The sequence below is a fragment of the Mus musculus genome, chromosome 2, assembly GCF_000001635.26.
Source record: "Mus musculus strain C57BL/6J chromosome 2, GRCm38.p6 C57BL/6J".
Taxonomy (NCBI): Eukaryota; Metazoa; Chordata; class Mammalia; order Rodentia; family Muridae; genus Mus; species Mus musculus.
The window spans coordinates 96,560,007-96,578,146 of record NC_000068.7 but is presented as its reverse complement, the minus strand read 5'-3'; the positions used below and the strand labels follow the sequence as shown (position 1 = coordinate 96,578,146).

At 37.2% G+C, this 18,140-nt stretch overlaps 1 protein-coding gene across 4 annotated transcripts in view; it reads right to left on the bottom strand.

Moving 5' to 3' along the window:
• The window catches only part of Lrrc4c (leucine rich repeat containing 4C), a 1,313,504-nt gene that overhangs the window by 1,053,526 nt on the left and 241,838 nt on the right, over positions 1-18,140 (bottom strand). For all 4 annotated transcript variants that reach the window (NM_001289742.1, NM_001363047.1, NM_001363048.1 and 1 more), the window contains exon 2: positions 9,397-9,577. The gene's annotated coding sequence lies outside the window, so the exon portion shown is untranslated. The remainder of the gene's footprint in view (positions 1-9,396; positions 9,578-18,140) is intronic.

Here is an 18,140-nt window from a genome sequence, read left to right as displayed (position 1 = left end):
TCAAAGATACCAAACATTAAATTGTAATAGACATCGGATAATAGATTTATGCATGGTCTAAGAGTAAACTGCAAGATAAACATGCACGTCAGTGAGCACGCTCACTACCCTTCACATCTCTCTTCTCTTCGAATTACTCCAGCGATCCTGTAGCAGTCTTAATGAAACCGGACATAGACTGAATTACATTCTCTGAAAACTGAAACAATCACATATCAACGTACATTAAGTCCTTTCCCCAAAGATCTAGCAGATGCAACAAAGAATGCAGAAAGCACATTTTGACCTCTGTTTGTTATTCTCATTTGTGCAGTCTGCCGTGAATCTGATTTGAACTCATTAAAACGTTCTTAAGTGTACTAAATCTTCCATTAGGAAAAGACTCTTGATGCTTTCAGACAAGCTTCTTTCCTTATTCTACATGTTCAGCATCAGAATTGATGGCCTAAAGTTCCTTGAAAGATCTACCTGCTACACATGGGTAGATAAAACACTGAAATATGTTTTCAGTGAGAAAATAATTTAGGCATGCACACTTTACCCTGGATATGAAAAACAGGAAAGACATCTTTAAACACTGGACTCTCTCTCTGTCTCTCTCTCTGTCTCTCTCTCTGTCTCTCTCTCTCTCTCTCTCTCCCTCCCTCCCTCCCTCCCTCCCTCCTCCCTCCCTCCTCAGTCTCTCTTCCTCCTTTCCTTCCCCTCCCTCCCTTCCTTTCTATATGTTTTTTTCCCAGGTTTTTGTCTCTTTGTTTAAGACAGGTTTAGGTTTTCTCTGTGTAGCTGGCTGTCCTGGAACTCACTCTGTAGACCAGGCTGGCCTGGAACTCACTCTGTAGACCAGGCTGTCCTGGAACTCACTCTGTAGACCAGGCTGGCCTGGAACTCAGTGATCTGCCTCCCTCTGCCTTCCTGTGCTTCCCTAGTGTTGGGACAATAGGTGTGCATTACCTGACACTGCTTGCCCTTTTCTTTTTCTTCTGTCCCTTCCCTTCCCTTCCCTCCCCTCCCCTCCCTCACCTCCTCTACTCTCTATTTTTCTTTTCTTTTCTTTTCTTTTCTTTTCTTTTCTTTTCTTTTCTTTTCTTTTCTTTTCTTTCCTTTCCTTTCCTTTCCTTTCCTTTCCTTTCCTTTCCTTTCCTTTCCTTTTCTTTTCTTTTCTTTTCTTTTCTTTTCTTTTTTTTCTTGCCTGTGGTCTATTCTTACTCTGGATCATGATGTAGAGAAACAGCATCTCTAGTATTTCTTTTATTTTTTTTCAAATTTTTATTAGATATTTTCTTCATTAACATTTCAAATGCTATCCTGAAAGTCCCCCATACCCTCCCTGCTCCCCTACCCACCCACTCTCACTTCTTGGCCCTGATGTTCCCCTGTACTGAGGCATATAAAGTTTGCAATACCAAGGGGCCTCTCTTCCCAATGATGGCCTACCAGGCCATCTTCTGCAACATATGCAGCAAGAGACATGAGCTCTGGAGGTACTGTTTAGTTCATATTGTTGTTCTACCTATAGGATTGCAGACCCTTTCAGCTCCTTGGGTACTTTCTCTAACTCATCCGTTGGGGGTCCTGTGTTCCATCCCATAGATGACTGTGAGCATCCACTTCTGTATTTGCCAGGCACTGACCTAGTCTCACAAGAGACAGCTATATCAGGGTCCTTTCAGCAAAATCATGCTGGCATATGCAATTGTGTCTGTGTTTGGTGGCTGATTATGGGATGGATCCCTGGTTGGGGCAGTCTCTTGATGGTTCATCCTTTCATCTTAGCTCCAAACTTTGTCTCTACAACTCCTTCCATGGGTATTTTGTTCCCCATTCTAAGGAGGGACGAAGTATCCATACTTTGGTCTTCCTTCTTTTTGAGTTGCATGTGTTTTGCAAATTGTATCTTGGGTATTCTAAGTTTCTGGGCTAATATCCACTTATCAGTGAGTGCATATCATGTGAGTTCTTTTGTGATTGGGTTGCCTCACTCAGGATGATACCCTCTATATCCATCCGTTTGCCTAAGAAAATATTTTTTGCTTCCTCATCTTTATGTAATTCCTTAGCGAGTCTCAAAGGATGGACCAAGTATGTATCAATGACCAAAAGTACTACTTCTTTTTTCTTATTAACAACACTTAACAATCAATCTTTGAACTGTGAAGAGTAAGTATCCACCTGTGCTTAAGAAATATAAAAGCAGCATGTTTTACTTATTTAAAAGATACTCTGAAGTTATCACAGTATAAATATTGATCAGGTATGTATAAAATCTAAAGTCTAAATTGAATTTTATTCATAATTTCCTTCTACATTTACTTTGTTCTCACTCTCTATTGTTATTCACGAGTAAGTCTAATATATCATAAATCTCTGTAATAGTTATATTTAAATATAATTTACCTATAAAAATACCATTGATCAAAAAGCATAATTTAGAAGTTTTTAATATCACCACATGCTTGCAAAATGATCATGAATAATTGTGTTTTTGAACATTTTATCATTTCTATCTCCCTTGCCTCAATAACTGAATTCACTTCTTTGTTAGTAGTGAAGCTAGTGTTTTAGAGCAATATTCAAAAAACAAAGTCAGCCTCAGCATCCCGTGTGTCTTGTTCCTTTTGTGTCAGGCTTATGGGTAGTTTTCTTAGATTTTTATTTTTTAAATCATATTTTCTTATTTATTTGTAAGGACAGACGATGATGCCTCTTCACCACCGAATGCATCCAGAAGTCAGAGACAACTTGCAGGATCTGGTTCTTTCTTTACACCATGTGGGTCCCAGGAGTTGAACTCAGGTATCCAGGCTCAGACTCACCCTCTGAAACTGTCTTGTGAGATGAGTTAGCTTAGTTCTGTAGAAGATACCTGGCATGAGTTCACTTTTGCTTTCTATGCATTTGCTTATTTTTGGCATTTAATACAATATTGATTTGATTTCATTATAATGTTTTTAAACTATGTGACATTTTCTGTCTATGTTCACTCAGCATAATTGTTTTAATAGTTTATTTCTGTTACAACATACATCAGTATTTCATTATATTTTCAAATTTATAAGTGATTTCAGTTGTATAAATATTTAACATTTTGTTTATCAATTAATAAGCTGACATTTGAGTTATTTTCAGCTCTGGGATACTGGGAATAATATTTCTGTAAATATTCTTATAAACACTGTTGTATGGATCTGTGTTTTTAGTTTGGAGGAGAAACATAATAGTAAAATCTCTCGGCTGTATTGGAAATGAATGGTTCTAACTTTTAATACATGTCAAAATGATTTTGAAGTGCCTATATCATTTCAATATACTACTATGCATGCACTTAAAACTTCTTATATAAGCACCACCTTATATAAGAAAATTACCTTACATTATTTAATGCTACTTTTGAGCATACTGCAAATGTAGAGGCTGCACAAATTTTTGACTATTAAAGATCTGTGCTTAGATGCCTCTCATGTAGTAAAGTAAGACTGAGCTATTACTATCTTTCATTTCATGGAAAGTTTAATTACCTATTGTTGTTATAAATTTCAGCAAAATTACAGGATAGAAAACCATGAATTATTTTTTGGAATATAGATCACCAAAAACAAAAACAACAACATGAACAAAAGCCATAGTGAATGTAGATAAGTGAAAAAAAACCTAGAAAATCATCATTGACTTTGCATTTTCATGTCAAGGAGGTAGAATGACACTGAGATAAACAATGCTGAGATCAGCAGATATATCATATTAGAAAATTGGAAAAATATTGGGATTAAAATGTCATTTCAAGACTCATTTTTAAAGCAAAAATATGTGGGTGGGTCTACAATGTATCGTACCAAATGCCAGTCCTCCTAACAGCCCAGTGTGGAGCCATCCAGCTGCTCTATTCTGCTTCCTACATTAAGAGCTGTAATGGCAAAGAGGACTTTCTTATTCGCTGACAGTTATGTTGATGATGCAGGAGGCAAAATAGCATTTCTCTTCTGGGCAATGTTAATTATGGAGCGCTGACAGGAGTTCAAAAATAAATCCAAGTCCTTCAAGGCAATACCCCACATCAATATAATGCAGAAAGTAAGACACACAGAGCATTGTGAGAGAAGTTTATACTTCGCACAGTATCCCTTCTCCTTCAGTAAGTAATGGGACCCAGGCTGTTTCTGAAATGCAATGATTACTTGAATATGGATTCTGTCTACTCAGCACTTTTATTTAGGTGACTCATTTATTAAAAGAAGAAAGAACACACATTCTTATGCTTTTTTTATGTTAATCTGACTAAAGTTCCTACAGACTGACAGGGGCAGAATAAAATAAGTTTGGAATAAAATATAGACTTTGGTCTCCTTAGTACTACAACATTTCTACACTGAAAGCATACTTTCTGAGCATAGAGAATTAGCAACTATCATAAAGTAAGTTATATGATCAAGTAAATGAGATTTGATTCACATGATGAATGTAACATAAGATCCTCATTTCACTCTGCAGTTATTGCTTAATTCTTATTATAGTTGCTAAAGATGGTAAATTAACACATTTAGAACACCTGGTTATCATATCAGGGTTTAGAAGTTACCTTAGCCCGATGTTCAAAATATGTGGATCAATAAATATTTATCTAATTTCTAAAGCATAATTTAATATAACCTTATTGCCTTTATATTTTGAAACATAAAAGTTTGCATATGTATTTATAAATATGACTATTTGAAATATATGCACCCATATATGTAATGATAAATGGATTTTAGCAGGAATATATTATATTGAATATTAATTTCCAGTTACTTCTCTATTACAATATTATTCATAGTTCCCTACTAACTTATCCAATGCACATAACAAGTTTATCTGCTCTACTGTCTCCTCTTTTTGGTCATTTGGATGATATATTTGCTCATCTCAACATTGTTTATCTCAATGTCATTTTACCTCTTTGACATGTAAATGAGTAGTTAATACTGATTTTCTAGTGTTTTCACTTATTTATTTTCATTATGTTTTGTTTTGTTTTTGTTTGTGATATATGTATATATATATATATATATCATATAGTGTTCATATCATAATAATATGATATACATCAACAATTAATGAAAGCACCCATATATTAGAGCAAAATGAGGTATATGGGAAGATTTGGGGGAAGGGAAATGGGAAATGATGTATTTATGTTATAATATAAAACATTAAAATAAAAATCTTGTCTATTTCCATTTAAAATAAGAAAAAAATAAACAATAGTGAAGTTTAATCAACTTGTCCAAGGTCTAATAACAAAAGAAATATTTATGTTTCCTACTTAAGTTTGTCCAAACAGCAAGCAATGTTACTTAATAATATTATCTTGAGAACATACAATCAAGTGTTAAAAAGCATTGTGGTCCATTGAGTGAGTGGAATGCATTTAAGACTGAGATCTAAGACTAGAACCAAACAAATACACCATATACACAAGCACAAGAGTTTTCTTTGTTGTTTCTTCCTAAGGCTGAGAATCATCTTGATGACAAAAAAGAGGAGAAAGCAAAGCAATTGCATTTTGCTTCATGCTTTGGGTAAGGTAGTAGGTAACTGGGAATACAGTGTAGTAGGAATTTGATATTAAAATATATTATATTCCCAGTAAAAATCCACTTACCATGCAAAATTTAGCTAACTAAGTCTTTCTTTTAGTGATATTTAGCCTCACTCTGTGTCTCTTTTCATGTAAACATGGGCTTGCCCTTCTCTGTTCTTCCATAGTTCTACACAGAAAACATGCAATGTATTCTTAGATATTGGGGCGATTCTCTTCCCTAAATGGCATGGCTACTACAAGGGCAGAAAACAAAATCTAGTTCAGTTATTACCCAACTTGAGTATTATGAAGCAAAGCCAGGAAGTATTTAAAGCATCCCCTGAAGAAAAATACACTTTTAACGTCTACTTTATTTAAGAATCCACTAAAAGCCACCGGGCAGTGGTGGCACACACCTTTAATCCCAGCACTTGGGAGGCAGAGGCAGGCGGATTTCTGAGTTTGAGGCAAGCCTGTTCTACAAAGTGAGTTCAAGGACAGCCAGGGCTACAGAGAGAAACCCTGTCAACAAACAAACAAACAAACAAACAAGAATCCACTAAAAGCAATAAGCTTCCTGTTGCTTAGCCATCCGTACACAAGAAGAAAGGGGGTGCACTTTAGGGTGCTAGTTCTTCTTAGCTTACCAGGGTGTGTGCTGAACACAAAAAGGACCTGGGATTTTAGCATTCCTAAACGCACCCTATGCATAACATGGTTTAGGGATATCTGGAAATGGTCTGATTTAATGTACAGGTTTTAATTTGAGATTTATTAACTTCCATGTGATATATAAATGGGCTACCTAAACTAAGTTTACATTTTCTCTCTTAAAAGGACAAGCATTCAATTTTTTACTTGAAAGACATTGGATTTTAAAGGTTTAAAGTAGCAACAATAAATCCACTGTTATTTTCACCATTTTATTAGAGTTAAAAACCATCTCAAAACTTAAAAGCATAGTTAATAATTTGGTTCTGCAATTTGGTTTTGTTTTTCTCTGAAACTGGAGTGAGATGATTAAGTTATTAAGCAGAATTGTTCATTTTCACATCTATATGACCACAATGTACATATATGAAGTATTTACCAAAAGATTGCAAAGTCACCCTGGAAGTGAGAAAAGCGAATTGCTACATGCAGTTCAGTGAGGAAGAAGAGCCCTCTCACGCTTGGCATCTGCAGTCAGTATTTTCACATTATCTAAAGCAAGTCAAACAATGGGGCATCAGGAAGAAAGTCAAATGGAAAAGGGCCAGCAGGGAAGAAAGCACACCAGAGGAAGTTAGCAGAAGCCAAAATAGAAAGGTGGCTTTCAAGTAACACTTCATCAATGGCTGAACCTTCTTGAAATGCAGTGAGATGTGTATAGGTGCTTCTACATAACAGTGCTTAAGGCTGTTGAACTTCCCACAGCCTAAAAATATTTCTACTTATTTGCCAAGGTATTCTCTCTCTCTCTCTCTTTTTTTTTTTTCAATAGGAAAAAAAATATTACACACATTGGGTTAACCTTCTGCCTCCCATTTAAAAGTAAGGATTTTTTGTTAGTTTGTTTATGAGAGTGAAAGGAATTGTTTACTTAATTCTTCTCCAGCTCGGGTCTCGGAGGTGCAGTTCGATGATGCTCTCATATCTGCTCCTCTTGCCAAGCATGAGCTTGTTTGAGTTTTAAAGAAGCTTCACTCAAGAATCAGAATGCATTTAGAAATTGTGGACTTACCATGGTAGACTGGAGAGAGTGCTCTGCAATCCAGTTTCAATAACACAGAAAAGGCACCACGGGGGGCTCTAAACACATAGTCTGATTCAACCTTGATATCCATTAAGAGACAACTAGAGAGTTGTAAAGGCTTACTTTACAATCAACAAATATTGAAACCCAAATCAAGGTTGATACCATTTCTGACTGGCATACTTTTCCTGAGTAATGGGAAACTTTATGCATTATGAAATAAAAAACAACTGTGAAGATGTTTGCTGAGTGCTTTCTTTATGCTAGACACAATTCTTCATTCTTCATATGCACAGCTTTACTGATTTTGATAATAAATTTTGAGGTCAGTGCTGTTATTGCGGTCCTTCTGACAACAATGGAAACAATGCAGGAGATGAAGTAATTTTTCAAGGGCATCCAAGTAGCAAATAAGTGTCCATGCTCTTAGGTTGAAATATTGCCTGCAACATAAATCTATAAAAAAGGAATCTCTCTGCTTTTCACAAATTATCTCACTCCCTCGTCCCGCCTCCCTCTCCCTCTCCCTCTCCCTCTCCCTCTCCCTCTGTCTGTGCCTCTGCTTGCCCTTCCCTGCTCTCTCTGGCTACATAGACAACACAGTGCATTCTTTAGAAAACAGATCATGTTTCCAGATCTGTATCCAGACATACATATGTGTCTGTCTACATATCTAAGAACACTTACAGTAAAAGGTACAATCTGAAAATTAAAACTACTAGAAGGATTGCTTTTTTTTTGTTCTAAGAACCATAAAATTTTGTGAGATAAAGCACAAATGATAATCACTTTCTCCTTATTATATTTATCTCATTTCAAACATAAACAGTATGATATAAATAAACATACAAATCATATTGCCATCTTATGAAAATTCAAAGAATCTAATAATTTTCACAATAGAAGAATCATGGCCTGTTTTTGAGCACAGCTTCCTTGTAAAAACAAGTAACTTATTACCTTCAGTAGAGTAAAAACTATATCACATCTATGACACATAACTATCTATTGACTTGCAAAGATAGTTTTAACAATAGTTGCAAAGATAGATTTAACAATAGTTAAATATAAATGAAATCTATTAGGTTGAGACACATTTTATATGTATAAAGTTTGTGAATACATTAATTTAAATTGAGATGTTTAGACAGAAATAAATTGTATTTATGGTATTTACAAATAGAGTTTAAGATAGCAACAGTATTTCAGTGCATCTGCCACAAGTTCCCAAAGATGCTGCCTTTCACTAGAGAAATCAAAAATTCTGAATTTCAATTCATTTCTTTTGTGTCACTCTAGACTTGCCCTGTCCCCACTTCTCATTTTCAGTCCAGAGAATAAACTCATCAATCTTCTGGCCAACAACACATTGACTAAGAATTTCCACAACCAAGTTACATTTGACATTATATTGGATCACAGAGTACCACAGGGGGGAGATGAAGATGAAAGATGAGAGAATGGTACCTAAGTATTGGAAATGGTCAACTACAAAAAAAAAAGACAAAAGTATATAGGGGGAAAGCTATTTATTGTGATGTTTCTGACATGAGCACACCACTTCATAACAAGTCCATCTTGTAAACAGCATGTGACTAAAGGTTTTAGATGAAAAAAATACTTCTAGAACAGTTCCACCTCTGATTTTTTTTAAGTGACAGGCAAAGTTATTTGTGAGATTGGAAACACAGCAGGCTTGCCTTCGTGAAATGCAGTTATCATGTACCAGAGACCCAAATTATTTGGAAACTCACTATCAATAGCTTGTAGAAACTGTCTACAGAGAGAAGTGTTTAAGTCAGGAATTCTGGGATGTTCATGGGAATGAAGAAAAGCTCATGACCAGCAATCTCTGACACCACACCACTGAAAACGCAAGATGACATGAATCTTATATCACCTTCAGGAGCTAGTTACAAACGATAAGTCAACCCACTTGCCTACTTCTCAGAAATGCAACTTCAAAGTATCAGATTCAACCTCTGATTTTTTTTCAGAAGGTCGGTGATCCTCTCAATGAGATAAGCCCATGGCTGAGTTCTTTTGCCACTATTGGTCTGATATTTAGGTGTCCAGTTCAATTAGAATAGAGAAATCTGCTCACCTGCTACCCTGTGGCTTATCCTCTCAAAAATATGCTGGTCCAGGCTGGTCTTTGTTCTTTCATGGCACTCATTCTTGATTATTCAGCATTAGGTGATCTTGGACAAGTTATTAAGTCTCTTTGAGCCCCAGTATCCTCTTCATCAAATAGAGATAATGACGGTAAACACTTCATTTGGTTTCTGTGAGGATTAAATGAGATAATCTATGTCAAGTGTTTATCATAGCATCCATGCATACAGACATTTGAAAATGCTAGCTGTTGTTATGATTTAGAATTTAATACCTGGGGATCATTTTTAAAAGAGAGATTTTTATCCTTTCCCAAAGGAAATGAAGACAAACAAATGTATGTCTTGCACAAGAATTAGAGCCATTATTTTATGGATGTCAAGTTAACTGTTGATACGGTGTGCTATATTTGCAAAGGAAATGATCATGTCTTTCAGATCGGAGAATGGAGAAATCAGCGTATACAAGAGAGGTAGGTTTCGCTATAGAAACACAGCCTTACTTTGTTTCTCTTTTTTGCATGTATTACAAAGGGGAAGCAATACAGGGGCTCAGTGGAGGGAAAAATTAACACTAGTTCTGGTTCTACTTTTCTTCGTATTCATTCACTCATTAATCCATAAAATAGTGTCTGTATAATAATTACAAAGTTTTGTTGAACCTACCATTGACTGAAGCAAAATAATCATGCTTATGTTGAAAGTTTAGAAATCCTTGTCTATACATACTATTGGCATTCAAAGAAAGAGCCAGCCACTCACAGTCTTCATGAGTGACAGATACAACCACACTCTTGAAGCAATACTGTCTGGCAAAAAATTGAGCTATCAAGACATATTCATGTACAGTAAAGAACTGGTTCTCTATGGCTTATGTAGACCATGCCACAGAAAGGGAGAGCATTCTACCACCTGCACATATTCATAGAGGATTCAGAGTTTAGGCTACTATTAATGCATAGCTGGTATGTGACAGTTCCTAATAATGCCAGCCCGATGAACTGTGGCTTTTTAACGTAGCCTTTACAAGTCTCCTGAAGTCTAAATCTGTGCACTGCCCACAAAGCAGTGGGGGTTTGTACTCTGAATCTAGCACACTGAATTCTTCGGATGCAGTGCTTTTTCACTGATATTGGTGTGTGAGCTACCTGGGGCTTTATCCTGAATGAATCAATGTACTCATCCAACAAGCTCACAGTATGGAAGCAGAAAGGAAAAACCTAAATGTTTTAAATGAATGCAGCTTGAAGGATTGATTTGTTATTGATTGTGCTTGTTTATTTGATGCTTTGTTTTGGTTTTACAGAACATATATGTGCCATGTTTAGAGAGAATTATCCTGTTTTTTTTTTCCTCCTGATACAGCTTTGCCTTTCTTAGAGGTATGAGGCAGAAGTATATATCACCACTTGTTGGCACATAAGAAGCATATAAGACATTTGCCAGTGGTTCTTTTTTATATTTTTGAGGATTTTATAAATGTATACACGGACATATGATAATTTACATACTCATTTCGACATTCAACTATTGTGTTCCTCAATAATGTATCCTCTTAATTTTATTAGATTTAAACTTTCTTAAAAATTTTTTAAGGGCAGAACCTGTGACTGCGGTACATAGGGAAGCAGACTGCCCGGGCCTGACCCGGGACAAAAGCCCCTTCCACTCCACTCGAGCCCCGGGCTTCCTTGCCAGCAGAGTCGCCTGACACCCGCAAGGGCCCACACAGGATTCCCCACGGGATCCTAAGACCTCTGGTGAGTGGAACACAACTTCTGCCAGGAGTCCAGTTCGAACACCAGATATCTGGGTACCTTCCCTGCAAGAAGAGAGCTTTCCTGCAGAGAATACTCTACCCACTGAAACCAAGGAGAGTGCTACCCTCCCAGGTCTGCTTATAGAGGCTAACAGAGACACCTGAAGTACAAGCTCTTAACAGAGACAACTATAACAGCTAGCTTCAGAGATTACCAGATGGTGAAAGGCAAACGTAAGAATCCTACTAACAGAAATCAAGACCACTCACCATCATCAGAACACAGCACTCCCACCCCACCTAGTCCTGGGCACCCCAACACAACCGAAAATCTAGACCCAGATTTAAAAGCATTTTTCATGATGATGATAGAGGACATCAAGAAGGACTTTCATAAGTCACTTAAAGAATTACAGGAGAGCACTGCTAAAGAGTTACAGGCCCTTAAAGAAAAGCAGGAAAACACAGCCAAACAGGTAGAAGTCCTTACAGAAAAACAGGAAAACACATCCAAACAGGTAATGGAAATGAACAAAACCATACTAGAACTAAAAAGGGAAGTAGACACAGTAAAGAAAACCCAAAGCGAGGCAACGCTGGAGATAGAAACCCTAGGAAAGAGATCTGGAACCATAGATGCGAGCATCAGCAACAGAATACAAGAAATGGAAGAGAGAATCTCAGGTGCAGAAGATTCCATAGAGAACATCGACACAACAGTCAAAGAAAATACAAAATGCAAAAGGATCCTAACTCAAAACATCCAGGAAATCCAGGACACAATGAGAAGACCAAACCTACGCATAATAGGAGTGAATGAGAATGAAGATTTTCAACTCAAAGGACCAGCAAACATCTTCAACAAAATAATTGAAGAAAACTTCCCAAACATAAAGAAAGAGATGCCCATGATCATACAAGAAGCCTACAGAACTCCAAATAGACTGGACCAGAAAAGAAATTCCTCCCGACACATAATAATCAGAACAACAAATGCACTAAATAAAGATAGAATATTAAAAGCAGTAAGGGAGAAAGGTCAAGTAACATATAAAGGAAGGCCTATCAGAATTACACCAGACTTTTCACCAGAGACTATGAAAGCCAGAAGAGCCTGGACAGATGTTATACAGACACTAAGAGAACACAAATGCCAGCCCAGGCTACTATACCCGGCCAAACTCTCAATTACCATAGATGGAGAAACCAAAGTATTCCACGACAAAACCAAATTCACACAATATTTTTCCACGAATCCAGCCCTTCAAAGGATAATAACAGAAGGGAAGCAATACAAGGACGGAAATCACGCCCTAGAACAAACAAGAAAGTAATCCCTCAACAAACCAAAAAGAAGACAGCCACAAGAACAGAATGCCAACTCTAACAACAAAAATAAAAGGAAGCAACAATTACTTTTCCTTAATATCTCTTAATATTAATGGACTCAATTCCCCAATAAAAAGACATAGACTAACAGACTGGCTACACAAACAGGACCCAACATTCTGCTGCTTACAGGAAACCCATCTCAGGGAAAAAGACAGACACTACCTCAGAGTGAAAGGCTGGAAAACAATTTTCCAAGCAAATGGACTGAAGAAACAAGCTGGAGTAGCCATTCTAATATCGGATAAAATCGACTTCCAACCCAAAGTTATCAAAAAAGATAAGGAGGGACACTTCATACTCATCAAAGGTAAAATCCTCCAAGAGGAACTCTCAATTCTGAATATCTACGCTCCAAATGCAAGGGCAGCCACATTCATTAAAGACATTTTAGTAAAGCTCAAAGCACACATTGCACCTCACACAATAATAGTGGGAGACTTCAACACACCACTTTCATCAAGGGACAGATCGTGGAAACAGAAACTAAACAGGGACACAGTGAAACTAACAGAAGTTATGAAACAAATGGACCTAACAGATATCTACAGAACATTTTATCCTAAAACAAAAGGATATACCTTCTTCTCAGCACCTCACGGGACCTTCTCCAAAATTGACCATATAATTGGTCACAAAACAGGCCTCAACAGATACAAAAATATTGAAATTGTCCCATGTATCCTATCAGACCACCATGGCCTAAGACTGATCTTCAATAACAACATAAATAATGGAAAGCGAACATTCACGTGGAAACTGAACAACACTCTTCTCAATGATACCTTGGTCAAGGAAGGAATAAAGAAAGAAATTAAAGACTTTTTAGATTTTAATGAAAATGAAGCCACAACGTACCCAAACCTTTGGGACACAATGAAAGCATTTCTAAGAGGGAAACTCATAGCTCTGAGTGCCTCCAAGAAGAAACGGGAGAGAGCACATACTAGCAGCTTGACAACACATCTAAAAGCTCTAGAAAAAAAGGAAGCAAATTCACCCAAGAGGAGTAGACTAGACGGCAGGAAATAATCAAACTCAGGGGTGAAATCAACCAAGTGGAAACAAGAAGAACTATTCAAAGAATTAACCAAACGAGGAGTTGGTTCTTTGAGAAAATCAACAAGATAGATAAACCCTTAGCTAGACTTACTAAAGGGCACAGGGACAAAATCCTAATTAACAAAATCAGAAATGAAAAGGGAGACATAACAACAGATCCTGAAGAAATCCAAAACACCATCAGATCCTTCTACAAAAGGTTATACTCAACAAAACTGGAAAACCTGGACGAAATGGACAAATTTCTGGACAGATACCAAGTACCAAAGTTGAGTCAGGATCAAGTTGACCATCTAAACAGTCCCATATCACCTAAAGAAATAGAAGCAGTTATTAATAGTCTCCCAGCCAAAAAAAGCCCAGGACCAGACGGGTTTAGTGCAGAGTTCTATCAGACCTTCAAAGAAGATCTAATTCCAGTTCTGCACAAACTATTTCACAAAATAGAAGTAGAAGGTACTCTACCCAACTCATTTTATGAAGCCACTATTACTCTGATACCTAAACCACAGAAAGATTCAACAAAGATAGAGAACTTCAGACCAATTTCTCTTATGAATATCGATGCAAAAGTCCTCAATAAAATTCTTGCTAACCGAATCCAAGAACATATTAAAGCAATCATCCATCCTGACCAAGTAGGTTTTATTCCAGGAATGCAGGGATGGATTAATATACTGAAATCCATCAATGTAATCCATTATATAAACAAACTCAAATAAAAAACCACATGATCATCTCGTTAGATGCAGAAAAAGCATTTGACAAGATTCAACACCCATTCATGATAAAAGTTTTGGAAAGATCAGGAATTCAAGGCCCATACCTAAACATGATAAAAGCAATCTACAGCAAACCAGTAGCCAACATCAAAGTAAATGGAGAGAAGCTGGAAGCAATCCCACTAAAATCAGGGACTAGACAAGGCTGCCCACTTTCTCCCTACCTTTTCAACATAGTACTTGAAGTATTAGCCAGAGCAATTCGACAACAAAAGGAGATCAAGGGGATACAAATTGGAAAGGAGGAAGTCAAAATATCACTTTTTGCAGATGATATGATAGTATATATAAGTGACCCTAAAAATTCTACCAGAGAACTCCTAAACCTGATAAGCAGCTTCGGTGAAGTAGCTGGATATAAAATAAACTCAAGCAAGTCAATGGCCTTTCTCTATACAAAGAATAAACAGGCTGAGAAAGAAATTAGGGAAACAACACCCTTCTCAATAGTCACAAATAGTATAAAATATCTTGGCGTAACTCTAACTAAGGAGGTGAAAGATCTGTATGATAAAAACTTCAAATCTCTGAAGAAAGAAATTAAAGAAGATCTCAGAAGATGGAAAGATCTCCCATGCTCATGGATTGGCAGGATCAACATTGTAAAAATGGCTATCTTGCCAAAAGCAATCTACAGATTCAATGCAATCCCCATCAAAATTCCAACTCAATTCTTCAACGAATTAGAAGGAGCAATTTGCAAATTCATCTGGAATAACAAAAAACCTAGGATAGCAAAAAGTCTTCTCAAGGATAAAAGAACCTCTGGTGGAATCACCATGCCTGACCTAAAGCTTTACTACAGAGCAATTGTGATAAAAACTGCATGGTACTGGTATAGAGACAGACAAGTAGACCAATGGAATAGAATTGAAGACCCAGAGATGAACCCACACACCTATGGTCACTTGATCTTCGACAAGGGAGCTAAAACCATCCAGTGGAAGAAAGACAGCATTTTCAACAATTGGTGCTGGCACAACTGGTTGTTATCATGTAGAAGAATGCGAATCGATCCATACTTATCTCCTTGTACTAATGTCAAATCTAAGTGGATCAAAGAACTTCACATAAAACCAGAGACACTGAAACTTATAGAGGAGAAAGTGGGGAAAAGCCTTGAAGATATGGGCACAGGGGAAAAATTCCTGAACAGAACAGCAATGGCATGTGCTGTAAGATCGAGAATTGACAAATGGTACCTAATGAAACTCCAAAGTTTCTGCAAGGCAAAAGACACTGTCAACAAGACAAAAAGACCACCGACAGATTGGGAAAGGATCTTTACCTATCCTAAATCAGATAGGGGGCTAATATCCAACATATATAAAGAACTCAAGAAGGTGGACTTCAGAAAACCAAATAACCCCATTAAAAAATGGGGCTCAGAACTGAACAAAGAATTCTCACCTGAGGAATACCGAATGGCAGAGAAGCACCTGAAAAGATGTTCAACATCCTTAATCATCAGGGAAATGCAAATCAAAACAACCCTGAGATTCCAACTCACACCAGTCAGAATGGCTAAGATCAAAAATTCAGGTGACAGCAGATGCTGGCGTGGATGTGGAGAAAGAGGAACACTCCTCCATTGTTGGTGGGATTGCAGGCTTGTACAACTACTCTGGAAATCAGTCTGTAGGTTCCTCAGAAAATTGGACATAGTACTACCGGAGGATCCAGCAATACCTCTCCTGGGCATTTATCCAGAAGATGCCCCAACTGGTAAGAAGGACACATGCTCCACTATGTTCATAGCAGCCTTATTTATAATAGCCAGGAAATAGCTGGAAAGAACCCAGATGCCCCTCAACAGAGGAATGGATACAGAAAATGTGGTACATCTACACAATGGAGAACTACTCAGCTATTAAAAAGAATGAATTTATGAAATTCCTAGCCAAATGGATGGCCCTGGAGGGCATCATCCTGAGTGAGGTAACACATTCACAAAGGAACTCACACAATATGTACTCACTGATAAGTGGATATTAGCCCCAAACCTAGGATTCCCAAGATATAAGGTACAATTTGCTAAACACATGAAACTCAAAAAGAATGAAGACTGAAGTGTGGACACTATGCCCCTCCTTAGAATTGGGAACAAAACACCCATGGAAGGAGTTACAGAGACAAAGTTTGGAGCTGAGATGAAAGGATGGACCATGTAGAGACTGCCATATCCAGGGATCCACCCCATAATCAGCATCCAAACGCTGACACCATTGCATACCCTAGCAAGATTTTATTGAAAGGACCCAGATGTAGCTATCTCTTGTGAGACTATGCCGGGGCCTAGCAAACACAGAAGTGGATGCTCACAGTCAGCTAATGGATGGATCACAGGGCTCCCAATGGAGGAGCTAGAGAAAGAACCCAAGGAGCTAAAGGGATCTGCAACCCTATAGGTGGAACAACATTATGAACTAACCAGTACCCCGGAGCTCTTGACTCTAGCTGCATATGTAACAAAAGATGGCCTAATCGGCCATCACTGGAAAGAGAGGCCCATTGGACACGTAAACTTTGTATGCCCCAGTACAGGGGAACGCCAGGGCCAAAAAGGGGGAGTGGGTGGGTAGGGAAGTGGGGGTGGGTGGGTATGGGGCACTTTTGGTATAGCATTGGAAATGTAAATGAGCTAAATACCTAATAAAAAATGGAAAAAAAAAGAGTAAAAAAAAAAGAGTAAAAAAAAAAAAGTAAAAAAAAAAAAAAAGAAAAAAATAATAAAATAAAAAAAAGAAAAAGAAAAATTTGGGGGCGCTTTTACCACCTTAATGATTTTATTTTATGTGGAGCAGACCAACGTAAATAGGATGCCCACATCAGAAAATAAAAAATTTCAAGAACGTTACATATAAACACCTTTATGTCACTCTTTTCCATTCCTCCTCTCAATTTCTTCATGTTCCTGCTTTCTATAATTTAATAAATTCTTTAATTATTGCTACAAAAACTCATAATCATACCCATACTCAAACACACACTATGTATATACAACTAATTGAATCTATCAAGCATTGTACGTATATACATGCATCCATGGATGAGCACTTGGAAATGAACAGACAGCCTATGAGTGAGCCTACTCTTGTAGGAAATGGAATCAGAAGACATTGCCTTCCTGTAGATACTCAGTTATGAAAAAGACCTTATAGAATTTCCTCTATTTTTTTACTGTTTATATATAAGGAACATTAATATTGATATTTCATGGGTATATATTGTGTTTTATTTCTAGAGGGGACACTATGTAGCATAGATGTACTAGAGCTTTGAGTTTGTAATCTTTCTTCTCTCTCTCTCTCTCTCTCTCTCTCTCTCTCTCAGGTGACTTTTCTTTGAACCTTAGTTATAGGAGTTGTGTTGAAGATGTATCGATTGGTTAGGCATCCCTTAGTGGTCACTTATTTCTGATTTTTGATCAGGATTACTTAGTTTTTGGATCCCCTTAGGAGTCTATACCTTTTGCAAATGGAAGCATTTTTGAAGAGGGTTTTGAGTCACACTTATCCATGACTATAACAATAAATATTTAGAATAAAATTGGAGATGATGTTAGTTTAGGAAAATGGTGGTACAATTTACCCATATAAGATATAGGGTCATTTAGACAATGAAAACTTACCAGTGGCTACAGAGAGAGGCTCTCCTTAGTATCTATCAAATGCTAATAGCTCCTCAATAAGGTGTGGGTCTGGAGGTCATCTCCTCACATAGTCAGGGGTTTGGGCAGCAT